Consider the following 19051-nt stretch of genomic DNA (forward strand, 5'->3'; position numbering starts at 1 on the left):
TGTGGTCGTTGGTCACGGTCGAATCAAAACACAATTTATAGCTTAACAAGCAACTCTACAATTAGTAAAGAGGCAAGTAAAGGTCGGATCCCAAGGGACGGGAGTTGAAATGAGATTTCTATTGTAACTAGCGGTGTCTAAGGGGTGTCACAAATTGGGTTGATGTAGAAGGTTACTAAACTAGAATAACAATGAAAATAAACAAGCAAGATGAATAAAAAGGGGTGTAAACAATTGATTAAAGGCACTAGGGTGTCATGGGATCATAGGGGAATCATGGGATATGATCATACAAACATGTTCTCAAATTATAAGCAAGCAATTATTGTTGTGATGGATTGAGTTGGGTTATATCTTACAATCCTAGGAAAGTTTGGGTCCCGGAGCCGAATCGATTAGATTGTACAACACCTACAAGTCGACTTAATCTTCCCTACTCAACAACATGCATGGTCTAATGAGACTCGAGTTGGGTTATGTCTTACAAGTCTCATTGAAAAGATAGGAGATGATAGTAAATGCAAGGATTCATAGGCTTAGCATTTCATCAAGTATAACATGTGCATGAGTTGAGATCAAAACAAGCAAGCAAATAAAGCATGAAAGCATATTAATTTAAGCATGAATCATTCCCCATGTTGGTTTCCCCTAATCACCCATTAACCCTAGCTAAGAGACTACTCACTCATTATCATGTTGATCATGCTAGCAAGGTTGTCAATCATACCAACAATATGAAACATGATGAATAAATGAAAGTAATTAACAATAATTAAAAAGGGATTAAGAGATTATACCTACTAATGATTCCAATAATAAAGCAAGAATAATAGAAGTACTTGAATGCTAGATTGAGAGGTTGTCAATCCCCCAATAATAACCCAAATAATCTTCAATTACCCAAAATAAAGGATGAACAAAAGAGAGATTAAAGAACTAAAACTTGGATTAAAACTTGATTAATACTTGATTACAATATTGAAGAGAGATTTGATTGATATTAACTACACTAATTATTGATAAGAAGAACATGCTCCTCTAATTAGCCTAATGGGGTATTTATAGTGAAAATTAGGGAGGATGCATTAGGGTTAACTAAGGGCTAAACTAGTAATTACACTTTTTAAGTTGAGCAAGGAGGACCCGGTATTTTCTGAGAGAAGGGCTTCTCTTTTTGTAGCTTGAAGAAGGCAATCCGTGCTGTGAAGAAATCCGGGCGGAATAAGGTCGGGACGGTCGGATTTGGGCGGTGGAATCCGAGCGGATTCTGGGGAATCCGGACGGATTGTTGAGGGGGAATCCGAGCGGATTCAGGCACGGGACGCTCGGATTGTGCAGGGGCTGGACGGGCGGATTGCTGGCAATCCGCTCGGATTGTCAGTCAGCATAGTAACTTCTTCTTTTCTTCCCTTTTCTTCATAAATTCCTTGGGGATTTCCTTGGGGACTCAAGGATCTTTCCTCGACATTGCTCTTGTACTATGATATGTACAAAGGCCTTCTAATCTTGTCTCTCCTTGATGCTTGGTCATTGAATTCGATCAATTTAGTCTCGTTTTGCCATGAAAACGCAAGATTCTTACTCCTTTCCTACCAAGGGATCAAAATCTCAAAGAATATGCAAAACAAAGAACTAAAGATAAGAAATGACCCAAATAAGCACTAAAAAGCATGGAAACAAGGCTAATTCGGGGGCTAAATATGCGCCAATTATGGTCACATCAAATATCCCCAAACCGAACCTTTGCTCGTCCCGAGTAAAGAGGTGACAAAGACTAGGACCAATACTAACCTATCCTAATAATATAGCCGATATGAGACAATTAGTGGGTCTCACTCCGCCCCTTCAACTCACAACAAGACAACCATGAGGTAGGATGCCTTCTTGCAAGGCAAGGTAGGTCTTGCCAAAATGGCGACACATCCAAATATTAAAGCACACAAAAACACATAATGGATGCATCTACAAAAAGAATGGCCACTTTCCTCATCTAAGTGGCGGAAATTATCTACAAGGGAAGCAATTCAAGGGTACACAATCCTTCATAGATGCAATTTGTTCAAACTACTAAGCCTAGAAGGATACCAATAAATCACCTCCAAAATGTGTCAAGCTAGGGTACCTTTGTCCTCAATCGTTAAATGCTTTTGTCAAGAGTAGTCTCCCTATGGTGTTAGAAACACTGGAGGATCGCGGAATTCCCCCTCTTGCCTAGACAAGAAGAAGGGTCATCCCCTCTCTACCATGCACAAAAATGGATACGGTGGATAAAAGGGACCAATAGTATTTGAGTTTCTCTTTGGGAGTTTGCCTTTGTTTTTGTTTTCCCCCCAATTTCTTGTGGCATTTGACATTTGAGAACACTTTCTTTGCCATTTCTTTTTGATTTTTGGCATTTCAATACTTGACAACTTTTTTGCATTTCTTTTTGAACATATTCAAAGTCACCCCAATTAGTAACGAGGGTGCCTTGTATTTGAAGCTTAGGAGTTCTATTTTTGCTCATTTTTTTCTTTTGATGCATTTTTGCAAACTTTCTTTCACTTTTCATTTCATTGAACTCAAATTGATTTCTTTTTGTGCCCATTCCCTTTTGTTGACAAAAATATGGTAGAACATGGATGATGGATGTATAGGTGCATGGTTTCAAGGGTCACCTTGGAATAAACGGTAGCCAAGGAGTTATCACACCACAAGGTACTCTTGACTCGGCCTTAAACCATGGGTCAAAGGATACTAGCATGACACATCCTAGGGTGTTTTACAAGTATTCTAACAAGCAAAGTCTTAAGAATAAAAAGCATCTACTAGGGCCTATATACACTTGTCAAGCTTCCCAAGTAGACGGTTTCGCAAAATTTTTTCTAACATGCAAACTACATGCCATGATGCAACTACCATATAAACATCCTAATGCATATGATTCTACCAACTAATATGACAAATAATCTAAATGCAAGTCCTAAGTTCACATTGTTGTACCGCATCAATCAAAATGAAGCCACATAGTCATTAACATAAAGAGGAAAAAGGAGATTGGAAAGATCATACCATGCGGTCTTCAATATCCTCATGTCTCGGATGTGGCGTAGTCAATCAATGTGAACAAGGATAAAACAAACACAATATATACAAAACAATATATACAAAGGAAATGAACTTGTTTTTGGGTTTTCAATTTTTTTCAATTTTTATGATTTTTGAAATTTTTCAATTTTTATGGGTTTTTTTGAATAAGAGTTAAATGTTAGAATTCCCATCCCACACTAATATGGGCATTGTCCTCAATGGCCAAAATGATGGAAATTATGCAAAGATGATGCATGATTTCTATACTAAATGCAATTCTATACTAAGCTACGCTACATGATGCATGGTTTTTGTTATGACGGAGAGGATAATTTAGATTACCTCCCGTTGCGTATGCATTAACTTCCCTAAACCGAGTGAGACACTATTGCTAATGTCCAAGGATGGGTATAGTTCATGCACACACTATGCTATGCATGAAACTAGCTTGTCATTTTGGATTTTACAAATGGGAACAATAGAATAAGAACACCTCAATGGTACCGAGGTGTGAGTCCTTTGATGTTGCTAGGACTACTCCTACAATGATCAAAATGAAATAAAATACAAAGAGACAAGACACAAACCATGGGAGTGTAGGAGTCTCCAAGGCTTGCTAGTCTTCCATCATGCTATCATCATCATCACTTCCCTCATGAGAAGTGGTCACATTGCCACTTTCCTTGTCATTTGCTTCTTCACTTTCTTCCTCATCTTCACCATTTCTTTCTCCATCTGCACTTGCATCTTCCTCGATATTATCATCAACTTTTTCATCATTTCCAACAACCTCATTGTCTCCCACCACGTCCCTAGATGCACCCGGAAATAAGACTTCTCTATCCGCCCAACTAGGCAAAGGACAAGATGGATCAAGGAGTCCTTGCCTAGCTAGATGTAGGAGGGGTGGATATTGAGCCAAATACGCATTTTTCCGATCTTCATGGGCTTGCTTGTGCATTGCTTGCATGAGGAGAGTCACATAGTCTTTCCCAATTTCAATTCCTTCCGGTTTGAACTCTTCATACTCAAAGGGGTAAGGTTGTATGACAATGGAAGAGGAGGGAGCTTCAAGATCACCCTTTTGTTGTTGAATGATATACTCGGCTTCTTCGGAAAGGGGAAGTAGATAATTGGTCCGGTGGACGCTTAGGCGACAAATCTTCGAGAGCAAGGTGAACGATCTAGCTTCACTAGTTAGCCATCCATACTTAGTGTCAAGGGGGTTATGGGCAACCCACTTGAACTTGTGAATCATAATATGCATATCAATAAGATGGCCACCTTCCTTTGCTTTGTACTTGCTATCCTTATTGAAATTAGGATCAAAGTGCTTGGCTAGGAGTGTGACTAGGCCGCCATTGACAATAACGGTTGTGCCCTTCTTCCCATTATCAACATTAAGCCATCTTTCTACCAAGAGCCTCAAAGAATTGTAAGGCTTGGTATGAATTCTTCCGATATTCAAAGCCGATTCAAGGAGAATAAAATCAAGTCTTGTGAAATGATTGGTGTCTTTCCTAGCAATTATGGTATTTCCCACAACCTTGTGCCATACTCTTATGCCCGGATGATGGACCAAAAGAGCACGACATGCATGAAAATCCTCAAATTTCTTCCCGGAGATTGCCTCCCAAAGAGGCTCGGGGTCATACTTTCCATAATGCTTAAGATAACTTGATTCATCACTAAGACCCAAAATTTCACCCAATTCCGTAAAGGTAATGCGTCTACTAACATTAGCTAGACGAAACTCGAGATTTTCTCTATTCTCAACTTTGGTGACTTTCAAAGAACTTAAGAATTCCAAGACAAGGGAGGGGTATGTCAATTCCTTTGTTTCAAACAATTTCTCCAACCCCATGGCTTTGAAAAAGGCTTTTGTTTGTTCAAGAACACCCAATTTTTCCAAGGCATCTTTACATATGAATTTGGTGGATTGAATAGATTTCATAGCAAACTTGACAAAGGTATTTCTATGGGTATCGGAAATAAAAGTTACCTTCGGATAATGCAAAAGTTGATTAATTACCGGAGTAGAAGATGTTGATGGTCCCATAGAAGGTTGTTGTTGTTGTTGCACTTCCAAGTTTGGTGTTGCCACCACCATAGCCAAAGCTTTCTTTGTTTGAAGAGCCTTTTGCCTTTGTGAGAGTGCCTTAGCCTTTGGTGCCTTTGTTGCCTTTGTTGCACCCTTAGTCCTTGCCATTGATGAGCTTAACCAAGAAAAGAGTGAAAAATCTTCAATTTGTAGGATGCCCAAATCGATTTGAAGGTGAAAGGCTTTGCCTTTATGAAAACAAAAATCGACTCAAAGGTTGAAGATTTTGTTCTTGGTTTTGGTTTTTGTTGAAGAAGGAGTGATTAATTTTTTGTTGGAAGGGTGGTTTGATTTGTTTTTGTTGAATGTTGTTGAGGGTTTTTGTTTTTATGATGGAGGGGATGAGGGTTTTGATGTTGTGGGTAGTGTTTATGAATGAATGAATGAATGAATGAAGGTGGGAGGGGTTTTAAAGAGGCCGAAAATTTCAAAACTGCAGGGGCAATCCGTGCGGATTAGGCTCAATCCGTGCGGATTCTGCTTCTTCTACCTTTGCAAAAGCTCGCCTAAAGACGGGCGGAATTGGTACAATCCGCTCGGATTTGCTGAACACGGGACGGGCGGATTTGCTCAAGGACGGACGAATTTTCGTCCAGAGAAATTTGCTTGTTTTCCTCAGTTGCAAGGACGGGCGTCTTTTTCCCAGGACGGTCGGATTCTGCAGGACGGGCGGATTTTCAGAAATCCGCTCGGATTCTTTAACAGTCAAGAAAATTTCAAAATTCAGCTCAGTTCAAGACGGGCGTCTTTTCTGCAGGACGCTCGGATTGCATAAGACGGGCGGATTCTTGGGAATCCGCTCGGATTCGTCCTCTGTGTACACGGATTCAGTTCCACCCGTGCACAGCGCATTCCCTTTATCATTCTTCCATTCTTTCTTTCAAGTCTTGTGTTCTTCTTTGTGGGGGCACTACTAAGGCATGGATAGCCTAGGCAATTGCCATCCCCACACTAAGGTAAAGCACTACACATCAATTGAAATTGTTAGTCCCTCCCTCACTTCTCTCTTACATGACAATTATTTTGATCAAAGTAAATAAAAATCCAAAGATGACAAAAATGCAATACAAGAATTGAAATGTAAGTTAGGGAGTTAGAAATATTTACAAGTGGTGGTTTAGGGAGGACTCCACCAAACTCTCATTCTTGATGAGATGTCAAGGGGGCATGTTCAAGGTGTTGTTGATGTTGCTCAACACCTTGAAAAAGTAATCAAAAGCTTGTTCATTATTATGGTAGAGGTCCTCAATAGACCGTGGCCCTTGTTGTTGATCATGATCGATGGCATGTCCAATGTAGGGATTAAAAATCCCTTCAAACTCGTCGTCCCAAAGACCACAAACTTCATTGAGTTGATCATTGAAAATCTCTTGCTTAGATGGAGACAACTCTCCCAATTTCTTCTCTTGGCCAATGAGGCCATCCTCTTCTTCCTTGGTTGATTTTGATGAGCTTTGCAAGCTCTCCTTGTCATAATTCACTTGCTCTTTGAATGGAGCATCTTCAACTTTCTTCCTCCATTGGAGTTCCGATTTCTTCCTTTCATCTTTTCGGCTATAATGATCAATCATGAAACACGGCTCATGCAAACGAGGAGCTCTCATAGTCCTGTCAAGATTAAAAGTTATGCTTTCATCTCCCACTTCTAGAGTGAACTCTCCATGTTTCACATCAATCACCGCACCGGCGGTGTGTAGGAAAGGTCTTCCTAGGATGATTGGAATGTTGGAATCTTCCTCCATATCAACAATGACAAAGTCCACCGGGATGAAAAACTTCCCAATTCGCACGGGGACATCTTCCCATATCCCTAACGGTGTCTTCGTCGATCTATCGGCCATTTGGAGTGTGATGTTGGTGCATTTAAGCTCTCCCATCCCCAACCTTTTACTTACCGAGTATGGCATGACACTCACACTAGCCCCTAGATCACATAAGGCTTTGTTGATCGTTGTGTCGCCAATGGTACACGGTATTGAGAAGCTTCCCGGATCCTTTAACTTTGGAGGTGAACTGCCTTGAAGAATTGCACTACTCACCTTAGTGAAGGCGATAGTCTCAAGTTTCCGGATCGACTTCTTCTTTGTGAGGATATCTTTCATATACTTCGCATAGGCCGGAACGTGATTGATTAATTCCGTGAAAGGAATTGAGACTTCTAAATTCTTCACAATTTCCATGAACTTTCCAAGTTGATCATCAAATTTGGGCTTGGCTTGACGACTTGGAAAAGGAAGTCTAATCACAATGGGCTCCTTCTCTTTGGCCTTGTCTTCACTTTTCTTTGAACTTTCTTCTTTTGTTGATTCTCCATCTTTGGAGTTTTGCACAATTTCTTCCTTTTCACTAGCTTCTACAACTTCATCCTCAACTTGCTTCTTCGGTGCTTCATACCTTGTACCACTTCTCAAGTGAATGGCACTAACGTTTCATGTCTAGGGGATTACTTTGAGGTGGTAATTGCCCCTTTTGTCTTTGTGAGCTTGAAGATGCTAGTTGAGTCAATTGTGTTTCCAACATCTTGGTGTGAGCTAGAATGTTGTTGATGGTGGTTTCCTTTGCTTGGCTATCTTTTTGCATTTGGGTGAAAAATTCTTGTTGATTCTTTTTCATTTGGAGGACTGCTTTTTGGACATCAAAACCTTGGTCATTTTGGTGATTGTATGGATTTTGATTTTGGTAACCTTGGTTTTGATTGTAAAAGGATCTTTGATTTTGGTTTCTCATGGGTGGTGGAGTGTATGTTGTTTGAGGGTTTTGAACATTTTGGCTTTTGTATGAGAGATTTGGATGGAACTTGGTGTTCTCATTGTAAAAATTGGAATAAGGGGTACCACTCTTGTAAGCTTGGAAAGCATTAACTTGTTCGGTTGTTCCCCTACACTCACTTGGGTCATGACCCAAAGTTCCACAATTCTCACATATCCCACTTGGGATTGATGAGGATGCCGTCATGGCATTGACATGATGCTTCGATGATTTTGAGTTTTCCTCAAGTCTAGCCATAGCTTGTTCAAACTTCAAGTTGATTGTGTCAATGTGAGCACTAAGTTGAGCACCCAATTGAGTAACGGAGTCCACTTCATGCTTTCCTCCTCTAGTAGCATTGCGAGGTCTACTATATTGTGAGTTATGGACCGCCATTTCCTCAATCTTGTTCCATGTTTGATTGTCATCAACTTCGGTGAACATTCCATTTGATCCCATATTGAGAATGTTCCTAGAATCTTCATATAAACCATTCCAAAATTGTTGCACCAAAAACCATTCGCTAAGTCCATGGTGAGGACATGAGCGACAAATACCTTTAAACCGCTCCCAAGATTCATACAAAGACTCTTCATCCCTTTGCTTAAAACCCGTAATTTGAGCTCTTAGCATGTTGGTCTTTTCCGGTGGGTAGAATTTTTTGTAGAAAGCTAGAGCCAACTTCTTCCAAGAATCTATTCCAAGGATGGCCTTATCAAGGCCCTTCAACCATTGCTTTGCGGTGCCGATTAAGGAAAAAGGAAATAAGACCCATCTAATTTGGTCTTGAGTCACGCCCGTTTGAGAGATAGCATCACAATAATCGCAAAAGGTTTCCATATGAGAATGAGGATCCTCACTAGGCATCCCCCCAAATTGGGTCCTCCCAACTAGTTGGATGAAGGCGGACTTGGCAATAAAATTTCCGGTGAGATGTTGCGGTGTAGGAGTACCATTTGGTAGATTATCCTCGGTGGGTACGGAGTGTGACGAGAATTTTGGCATTGTAGGTGGATTTTGTGGGGTATTGTGTAATGGGTTTTCTTCTCCTTCTATTCCGAAAGGATTGACAAACTCACTAGTGGGTTGAACAACTTCACCAACACCTCTCAAATTCCTCCTAACAAGTCTCCTATTGTTCGTCAAGGTTCTTTCGATTTCACGGTCAAAAGGTAACAAATCACTTTGTAACCTTCTAGACATGCAAAATATCAAACAACTCAAAAACAATTAGAACAAACCTTGAGGAGTTTTACTTCCTCAAGGTGAAGAAAGACACAACTAATAACAAAAAGAAGAAATCTAAATCAAACAAACACCGTCCCCGGCAACGGCGCCATTTTTGATCGGTCCGTTTCGTATTCACAAATAAATAGATGTGGTCGTTGGTCACGGTCGAATCAAAACACAATTTATAGCTTAACAAGCAACTCTACAATTAGTAAAGAGGCAAGTAAAGGTCGGATCCCAAGGGACGGGAGTTGAAATGAGATTTCTATTGTAACTAGCGGTGTCTAAGGGGTGTCACAAATTGGGTTGATGTAGAAGGTTACTAAACTAGAATAACAATGAAAATAAACAAGCAAGATGAATAAAAAGGGGTGTAAACAATTGATTAAAGGCACTAGGGTGTCATGGGATCATAGAGGAATCATGGGATATGATCATACAAACATGTTCTCAAATTATAAGCAAGCAATTATTGTTGTGATGGATTGAGTTGGGTTATATCTTACAATCCTAGGAAAGTTTGGGTCCCGGAGCCGAATCGATTAGATTGTACAACACCTACAAGTCGACTTAATCTTCCCTACTCAACAACATGCATGGTCTAATGAGACTCGAGTTGGGTTATGTCTTACAAGTCTCATTGAAAAGATAGGAGATGATAGTAAATGCAAGGATTCATAGGCTTAGCATTTCATCAAGTATAACATGTGCATGAGTTGAGATCAAAACAAGCAAGCAAATAAAGCATGAAAGCATATTAATTTAAGCATGAATCATTCCCCATGTTGGTTTCCCTAATCACCCATTAACCCTAGCTAAGAGACTACTCACTCATTATCATGTTGATCATGCTAGCAAGGTTGTCAATCATACCAACAATATGAAACATGATGAATAAATGAAAGTAATTAACAATAATTAAAAAGGGATTAAGAGATTATACCTACTAATGATTCCAATAATAAAGCAAGAATAATAGAAGTACTTGAATGCTAGATTGAGAGGTTGTCAATCCCCCAATAATAACCCAAATAATCTTCAATTACCCAAAATAAAGGATGAACAAAAGAGAGATTAAAGAACTAAAACTTGGATTAAAACTTGATTAATACTTGATTACAATATTGAAGAGAGATTTGATTGATATTAACTACACTAATTATTGATAAGAAGAACATGCTCCTCTAATTAGCCTAATGGGGTATTTATAGTGAAAATTAGGGAGGATGCATTAGGGTTAACTAAGGGCTAAACTAGTAATTACACTTTTTAAGTTGAGCAAGGAGGACCCGGTATTTTCTGAGAGAAGGGCTTCTCTTTTCGTAGCTTGAAGAAGGCAATCCGTCTTTGTGAAGAAATCCGGGGCGGAATAAGGTCGGGACGGCCGGATTTGGCGGTGGAATCCGAGCGGATTCTGGGGAATCCGGACGGATTGTTGAGGGGGAATCCGAGCGGATTCAGGCACGGGACGCTCGGATTGTGCAGGGGCTGGACGGGCGGATTGATGGCAATCCGCTCGGATTGTCAGTCAGCATAGTAACTTCTTCTTTTCTTCCCTTTTCTTCATAAATTCCTTGGGGATTTCCTTGGGGACTCAAGGATCTTTCCTCGACATTGCTCTTCTACTATGATATGTACAAAGGCCTTCTAATCTTGTCTCTCCTTGATGCTTGGTCATTGAATTCGATCAATTTAGTCTCGTTTTGCCATGAAAACGCAAGATTCTTACTCCTTTCCTACCAAGGGATCAAAATCTCAAAGAATATGCAAAACAAAGAACTAAAGATAAGAAATGACCCAAATAAGCACTAAAAAGCATGGAAACAAGGCTAATTCGGGGGCTAAATATGCGCCAATTATGGTCACATCAGTATGTTTGAAATGTGTGGTGTTGGGTCGAATTTGAAATGTATGGTGTTGTGTGTGTTGAAGTTTGGGATGTATGGCGTTGTGGAACTTCGGTTTGTATGCAGGTTGTAAACATTTGGCTAGCAATGAAAACGAAAAAAACCACGAAAATAGTCAGTAGCTTTAGCGACTGAAAAGCAGTTTAGCGACCACAAATCAGTCGCCAAACAGCCTCCCTGATTTTGGCTGGGTCACCCAAAATAACGACTGAAAAGCATTTTAGCGACCGAGAATCAGTCGCTATTTTGGCGACTACCAGCTGTCGGTCGCCAAATTGGTGACTACCATTTTAGTCGCTATTTTCCCCATTTAGCGACTGAAATTGCAGTCGCTAAATTTAGCGACTGACTTTAGTCTCTAAAATCAGAAAAAGCTAGCAAGGTCTGCGACTGGTGTTTGGCGACTAAAGTCAGTCGCTATATTGAGTTTAGCGATTGATTTCATTCGCCAAAATCGGTCGGCTGTTTTATTTCTTTTTGTAGTGCGTGGAGCAGATCAAGGCAGTGCTCCAGTTAGAGTCCCCTCATAACCCCAAAGACGTACAACGGCTAGCGGGAAAAGTGGCCGCGTTAAGCAGATTCATCTCACGAGCTTCAGATAGATGCAAGTTGTTTCACGGTATACTAAGAAAAAGCCAGAAGTTCGAATGGATGGAAGAGCATAAGAAAGCATTCAAAGAACTCAAGTGCTACCTCAGCACGCCACCACTAATAGCCAAGCCAGAGCAAAGGGAGCCACTGTTCTTGTATTTATCAGTCACAAAAGTAGCAGTAAGCGTCGTCTTGGTCAAAGAGCAAGATGGGATACAACATCCAGTATATTACATCAGTAAGTCTCTGCTTCCTGTGGAGACCAGGTACACATCCTTCGAAAAATTAGTTCTTGATTTAGTCACTGCTTCATTTAAACTACATCCATATTTTGAATCTCATACTATCCACATAGTAACTAACTATCCTCTGAAAACAAACATGAGGAAACCTGAGCTGTCAGGAAGAATGACCAAGTGGTCAGTCCACCTTAGTGGTTACGATTTCCAATTTGAGCCCAGAACAGCAATCAAGACGCAGGCACTGGCAGATTTCTGCCCTGCTACCCAGGCGGAAGCAGAGAAGGGGGTTCTAACGTTATGTAGAAACCAGGAAAGTAATACCTGAATTTTGTACATAGATGGGGCCTTAAATGCCCGGGGAGCTGGTGTGGGGTTGGTCCTTCGGTCCCTGAAAGGAGATATGATGGTCTAGGTAGTCAAATGTGCATTCAAAGACACCAATAACGAAGCAGAGTACGAAGCACTCATACTCGGGATGCAGATGGCACATGGAATTAATATCAAGAACCTGAGAGTGTATCATGACTTGTTACTTGTGGTAAACCATGTGAACAATGAATACATGGTGCGTGATTAAAAAATGATAGCCTACCTGAATATAGCCACAGAGCAGAAACTAAAATTCCTGTCTTTTAAGATCACTCAGATCCCTAGAGACCAGAATGTGGAAGCAGACGCCCTAGCCACGCTAGGAGCTACTTTCAAGCCCACATAATTGTCCATCATACCCATTACCCATGTGCTCATTCCGGCAATACAACAAGAGGTTGAGAAGCATGAACAAGAGAAAACAGCTCAATCGCAGCATGTAAATGGAGCTAGGATCCTGGTATCAGATGAAGCCCAGCAAGTAGGCCCAGATTGGCGAAAGCCTTACGAAGAATGGCTAAGAGACGGCATGCTCCCAGAAGATAGCAAAGAGGCTCAAAGTTTCAGGATTAAGGACTCCAGATTTGTACTAATAGACGAGGCGAGCACGGTGCTGCAGGATATACACAGTGGCGATTGTGGGAATCATGCTGGGGGTAGAAGTCTATCTAACAAAGCCCTAAGACAGGGGTATTTATGGCCTACGATGAGGGCAGATGCCATGGAATATGTCAAATGGTGCAACTCGTGTCAAAGGGCAGCTCCAGCAATTCACCAACCCGGAGAACCATTGAATCCCATTATCTCACCATGGCCATTCATGATGTGGGGGATGGACTTATTGGGGGAAACTACCTAGGGCACCAGGAAACAGAGTGTACATGCTTGTCATGACAGATTATTTCTCGAAATGGATTGAGGCATAAGAAATGACTAAGGTAAAGGAGACCCAAGTAATCTCTTTTATAAAATGTAACATCATCTGCAGATTCGGAATACCATCCGAAATCATATGTGACAATGGATCTCAATTCATATTTGATAACACCGAAGAGTTTTGCTCACGATGGAACATAACGTTAAGAAAGTCTGCTCCCCGGTATCCACAGACGAATGGAGAAGCAGAATTCAATAATAAAATCATAGTAAAGAACCTCAGGAAAAGATTAGAGGAACTTGGAGGCAAGTGGGCAGATGAATTGCCACTAGTTCTTTGGTCAGAGAGAACGACACCGAAGTCGGCAACAGGGCAAACGTCACTCAGTCTACTATTCGGTGCAGAAGCCATAATTCCATCAGATTTCCTAGTACCAATACACAGATATGGGTGCCAGACAGGAGAGCAGAATCAGATCGAAATGGCCAGGAACCTGGACACAGTTGACGAACTAAGAGAAAGCGCTTACATTCGCATGACATCGTACAAGCAATCCGTATCAAGGACGTATAACAAAAGTGTCAATGTAAGGACCCTCGTAGTAGGGGACCTAGTGCTTAGAAGGGTGTTTGAAAACACAAAGAACCATAAGGCAGAAAAGTTTGCTTACAAATGGGAAGGACCGTATCAGGTCGAAAGCATTGTGGGAATGGTGCATACAGGTTGATGACCATGCAAAGTCAAATTCTGCACAAACCTTGGATCATTTGCCATCTAAAACAGTACTTTGTCTGACAAGGTGCTGGAACTTAGTGTACAAAGGACTTTTCAACAGTCCGCGAAGCAAAAAAAAAAGTCAAAAAGAAAAAAAAGGGGTTGGGGTAATATATACTATACTTATTAATTTATGGTTAGTTTTTCCTTTCATTTTTGTTTCCAGTTATTTCTTAACAATTGAGTCATTTTGAAAGCCAAGTATTTCAAGCTGTGGCTTCCTGGATCCGGTCGTTGCCCTGGAACACCATGAGATAGCACCAGGTAATTTGTGCTGCTTGGAATTTTTGTTCTTCTTGGAAGAAAGGCTTTGAGTACTAACGTCAGTTGTTTGTCAGGCAGAATAAATCTTGAGGGTCAAATCCCTGCCATGTGAAGTTACCAGACGCGACAAAGTCAACCACATGAAAGGTATATGAACTGGAGATGGCATGGCATGGTGGTACAAAGACCACCTGCATCTCAGCGTTAATCCCGGATAAATTAAAATGTAGCTACATCGAGGGCATTGAGATCCCAGGGCCATATACATAGGTGCATGCACGCAGTAAAACGCTGGAACCACAGGGGACGCAACAGTCCTTGTTAACCAGAAAAGGACAACGAGCGGTACGCTTTAACTAGCTATCCTATTGATAAAATATTTTACGTCATGGGTAAAATATTTTATCAAACACCTACATCGTAACCAGGACTGTGCACCTGGTACCAAGGCAGTCTCCTGAAAAATCATAAGGTGGGTACTGAACCCAGACTAAGAGGATACACGTCACAAAGCAATGCAAGGTATAACAAAAGAGGCATGTGAGCCAGGCTTAAGACATTTCAAAATAAAGTCACCTGCTACCCAGAGCAGATGCCAAGAGTTCCAGCCTAAACACCGGCAGGCACAGGCAAAAAACAACAAAAATAAAAAGTTTCAAAGTATAATTACAAAAATTGTCCACACAGGGCCAAGTCCCCAGAAACATGATTGAAATTTTTAAGAGAGGTCAATCCTCTCAATAACGGAGTCCTGATTTTTACCCTGCCTCCCATGCTCTATCTGATCCTTCAGTGCAGGTTCCTGATCAGCTTCAGGAATCACAACGGCGTCACCACCAGCCACCTGTGCCAGGTCCTCCTCTACAGCATTTATCTCAGAGATGGTTCTAGAGGTATGCATGGCAAGAAATTCAGGCTCATGGTCAGCAACCTCGGCCTCAGGGGGGCATAAAGCTCTCAAGTCAATGCCATTGGGGAAGGCACGGGCAAATTCAGCCACCTCTTCCTCCAGGTTCTAGGTGGTGTGTCTCCCCTCAGTGAAGGCCCTGATGCAGTCAATCCTCTCCTCGAAGACAGTGTAGGCTCCCATATTTCTGGCCAGTTCAGCCATCTCCTCAGCACGAGCCTCAGCTTTTGTCAGCTCTATAGTCAGAACACGATTAGCCTCCTGCGTCCGGGTCAGTTGATCACTGGCCACCTCCCTCTCCTTCTTGGCTGCATGTCGCTGCTCCCTCAGCTTAGCACAGGTAGCCGAAAACTCCTTATTCTTCCCCACTGCTGCCAGGCATTCAGTTTTGGACCTCTTCAGCATGTTACCAAGGTATAATGAAGATTGCAGAGCCTAGACATACGGGAAGCAGTTAGCAAAGAAGCTGCAAAGCAATAATGAAAGCGAGAAAGAGAGAGAACAAAGCGGACTTACAGCAAAACTTTGTTCAGCAGCCAAGTCAACCATCTTCTGAGGATCTGTTTCATAAAGATCTGGGAGCAGGCTGGCATCAGGAAGAGCTCCATTAGAGGCCAGTAGGCAATATGATCTATATCGCCATATCCGGCAGGGAGGCGAATCTAATGGTCCTTAGCATGAGGAGGGGAGCCAGGGGCACATGAGATAGGGGTGACCTCTATCGGTTCAAGAGTAGGCCTAGGGGCATGTCTTCTTTTTGAGGAAGCAGGGGATGGGGTAAATTCAGCCACCCTCTTTCTTGCTTGGCGCATCAGGATCTCAGAAGTGCTGGGCCTGGTATTTCCTGCAAATTTCGGGAAGCAGGTGGAGAGTCTCAGAACCAAGAGCCGCCAGAATCAAACATGGAGCAGAAACAGACACTTACCATAAGATATGGTTTCTTCGGTGGCATAGGTGACAGGACCAGAGAGCAGAGCAAGGAATCTTCTTTGTTCCTCGGGAATGGAAAACAGCTTAGCAACCAAGGTATCCTCGTCTGGAGACTTTGCAGGGTTCTTGAGTTCTGCAGAAAATCAAAAGTTAAAGGGCGCAAGCAGCAGGAGGAATCGGGAAAAAGGACATACAAGCACACTTACTTTTGGTCTGGATCCAGCGCTCAAAGAGGTAGTCAACATGCAGGGGGATAAACTCAAGCTTGATATAGAAGAATCCCTCATACGAACCGTCATCTTTGCCCTTGGCCGCGGACTGAAGAATGTTTTCAGTCTTCTCCATGGCCCTGAAGGTGTACTGGCCATTTCCCAGGGATCGACACTAAAATCTGTGAGCCAGATCTGCTAGCGCGATTTCAGTACCCAGATTGTTGTTTAGGGCAGCGGTTGACAGAAGGATTATCCATGCATATGGAGCAATTTGAGCCATTGGAAGGGAGTTCAGGCGAATGAACTCCTTGATCATGGGTGGAAAAAGGGAACTTAAGGCCAAGAACAAAGGGGTATGTGTATAAGCATATCCAACCCTTACGAATGGCGTCAGCTTTCTGGCCAGGGCTAAGAATATGAATCACCACATCGTCTCCTAAACCCAGATATGCCTTGATCATAGGTATGTCATTTGGGTAAGGGAGGAATCGCAGAAATAGGGTTTTTTAAGGATACCTTGAGAGGGGTAGGTTTCGTCTGGGGCAAAGTCACTAGGGGCAGATGAAGAAGAAGCTTGGCGCATTTTAGCCATGGTAAATTGAAAAAGAAGATGGAAATGGAATACCTGGAAGACGGTAAAGATGAGGCGGCGGCGACGACAACATTAATCAGAGAAGGCGTTTGGCATACCGAGGGTTTTTGGGGATTTGAGAAGTTTTTGTGATGATTGATGAGACAGAAGGAAGAGGGAGACGGATGATGAAGTGTAAATAAAGGGTAGTTAGGATTTTAATGAGGAAATATAGGGAGTAGTGAGGCGTGTGTGGGAAGTTGTTCAAGGATACACTGCAATTTCCCGCTCAATATTAAAAGGCGTCTTTAGCGAAAAATTGGGGGCAAACTGTTAGGCCCAAATTCTGGCTATGGGTTGAGTTGAGGAGAGCTGACCTGGAAGCAGTGAAGCTCGGGTATGGTAATGAGAGGTGAAGAGCCTGGCTTGGGCTGAAGTGTTGATAGGCCCAAGGACGAAGCAAAGAAGTCCAAGACGTTGCCAAATTCTGAAGACTTGGGGAACAAGCAAGGAACCCTAGATGGGGAGCTCCCCTATATAAGCAACATAACGACAGACCTAAGAGGCACTCAGAAAGACACAGAAGAAACCCTAGAATACAACGAACTTAACCGTTAGCTTTATTCTTCATTGTAATCCCAAACTCAATTATAGTGCAAATCTTGGTGGGAGTGCAAATCTTGGTGGGATTCCGTCTCCCCCCGCGGTTGTTTCCCACATCGGGTTTTCGGTATCACCAAAATATCTTGTGTTCATTGTCAAATTTTAGCTAAATATCATACATAAATCACGACAATACTCGAGCAAATCGTAACACATAAAACTATAATATTGATTAGGCACTAAGACCACTTTAACCCTAATTGGTAGAAATTTACCAAAACAGTTTATATCCTATAAAATTCTCTCATACGAATTTATAATCCTCACATCAACCAAATAATCCCTGAGATTGGTGTCGTACTTCAGTTGCTGACTAGCTAGTAACTCAAATTTTTACATGATAAGATGGTCAATAAAGTGTGTTGAGATGACCACCCCAAGTCTAAGGCCACATTGGAGAAGAAGAGGAGTATTGTCTTGTTTATAACAAACTCACCACTCCATTAGTAATAGGCCTTTTGGGAAGGAGCCCAAGAACAAAACCATTCTGGCTCGGCCCAAAGTGGACAATATCATACTAATGTGACAAAATGGTGGAGGCGGCAGTCTTAACAAAGTGTTATGCGAAGAGCCAAATGCGTTATTTGCTGTGACATAGTGTGTGATGATGTGTAGCACTCGCATCGTGCTTACATTGCATATGAAAATACAACTTATATTGGATACTTACTTATAGAGTGTTAATCTGAGTTGGAAACTGATAGCTTAAAGCTTGATGATGATGATGACTCACAAAGAAGAGAACGAAGACGACCATGTCATCCCTAGTGTTACGGTCCGGAATTTTGAGCTAGAACGTGGCGCGCACCCTTGTCTATCACACGACAAGAATGCAAGCGAGAGCGTCAAGCACTAGTGAGGGATCACTAGTGCATTCATAATCGGTCTCAGTTGGCGTGTGTCGGGAATCCTAGTCACGATTATCAAAGTGCGGCACACGAAAGTAATAAAAGTAAGCAATATGATTATTGAAAGAATGAGGCAAGCATTATCAAGCTTAAAGATGAGAAGCGGTTTTGATTGAGTAACAGCTCTCATAGAGTCAAATTTGATAGTTCGACATGTAGAAAATAGTCTTAGAGTACTAAATGAAACTAAAAACAGAAATGAAAATACATGAGTACAAATAATAAATCTAAGGGCTCGAAGTGAAAGGACCGCGCGCGCAATTATCAGGGATTGTGCGGTGATGTGACCAATATTTGAGCATATTTAGTCCCCGAATTAGCCTCGTTCCTATGCTTTTTAGTGCATATTTGGGTCATTTATTATCTTTAGTCCTTTGTTTTTCATATTCTTTGAGGTTTTGTTCCCTTGGTAGGAGAGGAGTGCATACCTTGCATTTTCATGGCAAAATAGAGCTAAATTGATCAAATCTAATGACCAAGCATCAAAGTAAAGACAAGACTAGAAGGCCTTTGTAAATAATGAAGTAGATGGGCAATGATGAAGAATATCCTTGCATCTCCTACAAGATCCCGGAGGATTGTTGGAAAAAGAAAAGAAGGAAAGAAGAAAAAGCTCACTGGACTGGAATCCGCTCGTCCCAGATTCGAGACGCTCGTCCAAGAGCCACAATCCGAGCGTCCCAGCACC

At 41.7% G+C, this 19051-nt stretch overlaps 1 non-coding gene across 1 annotated transcript; it reads left to right on the forward strand.

The window, feature by feature from the left end:
- Window positions 1-8444: 8444 nt before the first annotated feature.
- Window positions 8445-8551, forward strand: LOC141615566 (small nucleolar RNA R71). Its single transcript, XR_012529982.1, has one exon. It is a non-coding gene; the product is annotated as a small nucleolar RNA R71 (small nucleolar RNA).
- Window positions 8552-19051: the final 10500 nt, after the last annotated feature.

The sequence above is a fragment of the Silene latifolia genome, chromosome 11 (genome assembly GCF_048544455.1).
Source record: "Silene latifolia isolate original U9 population chromosome 11, ASM4854445v1, whole genome shotgun sequence".
In the NCBI taxonomy this organism is placed as follows: domain Eukaryota; kingdom Viridiplantae; phylum Streptophyta; class Magnoliopsida; order Caryophyllales; family Caryophyllaceae; genus Silene; species Silene latifolia.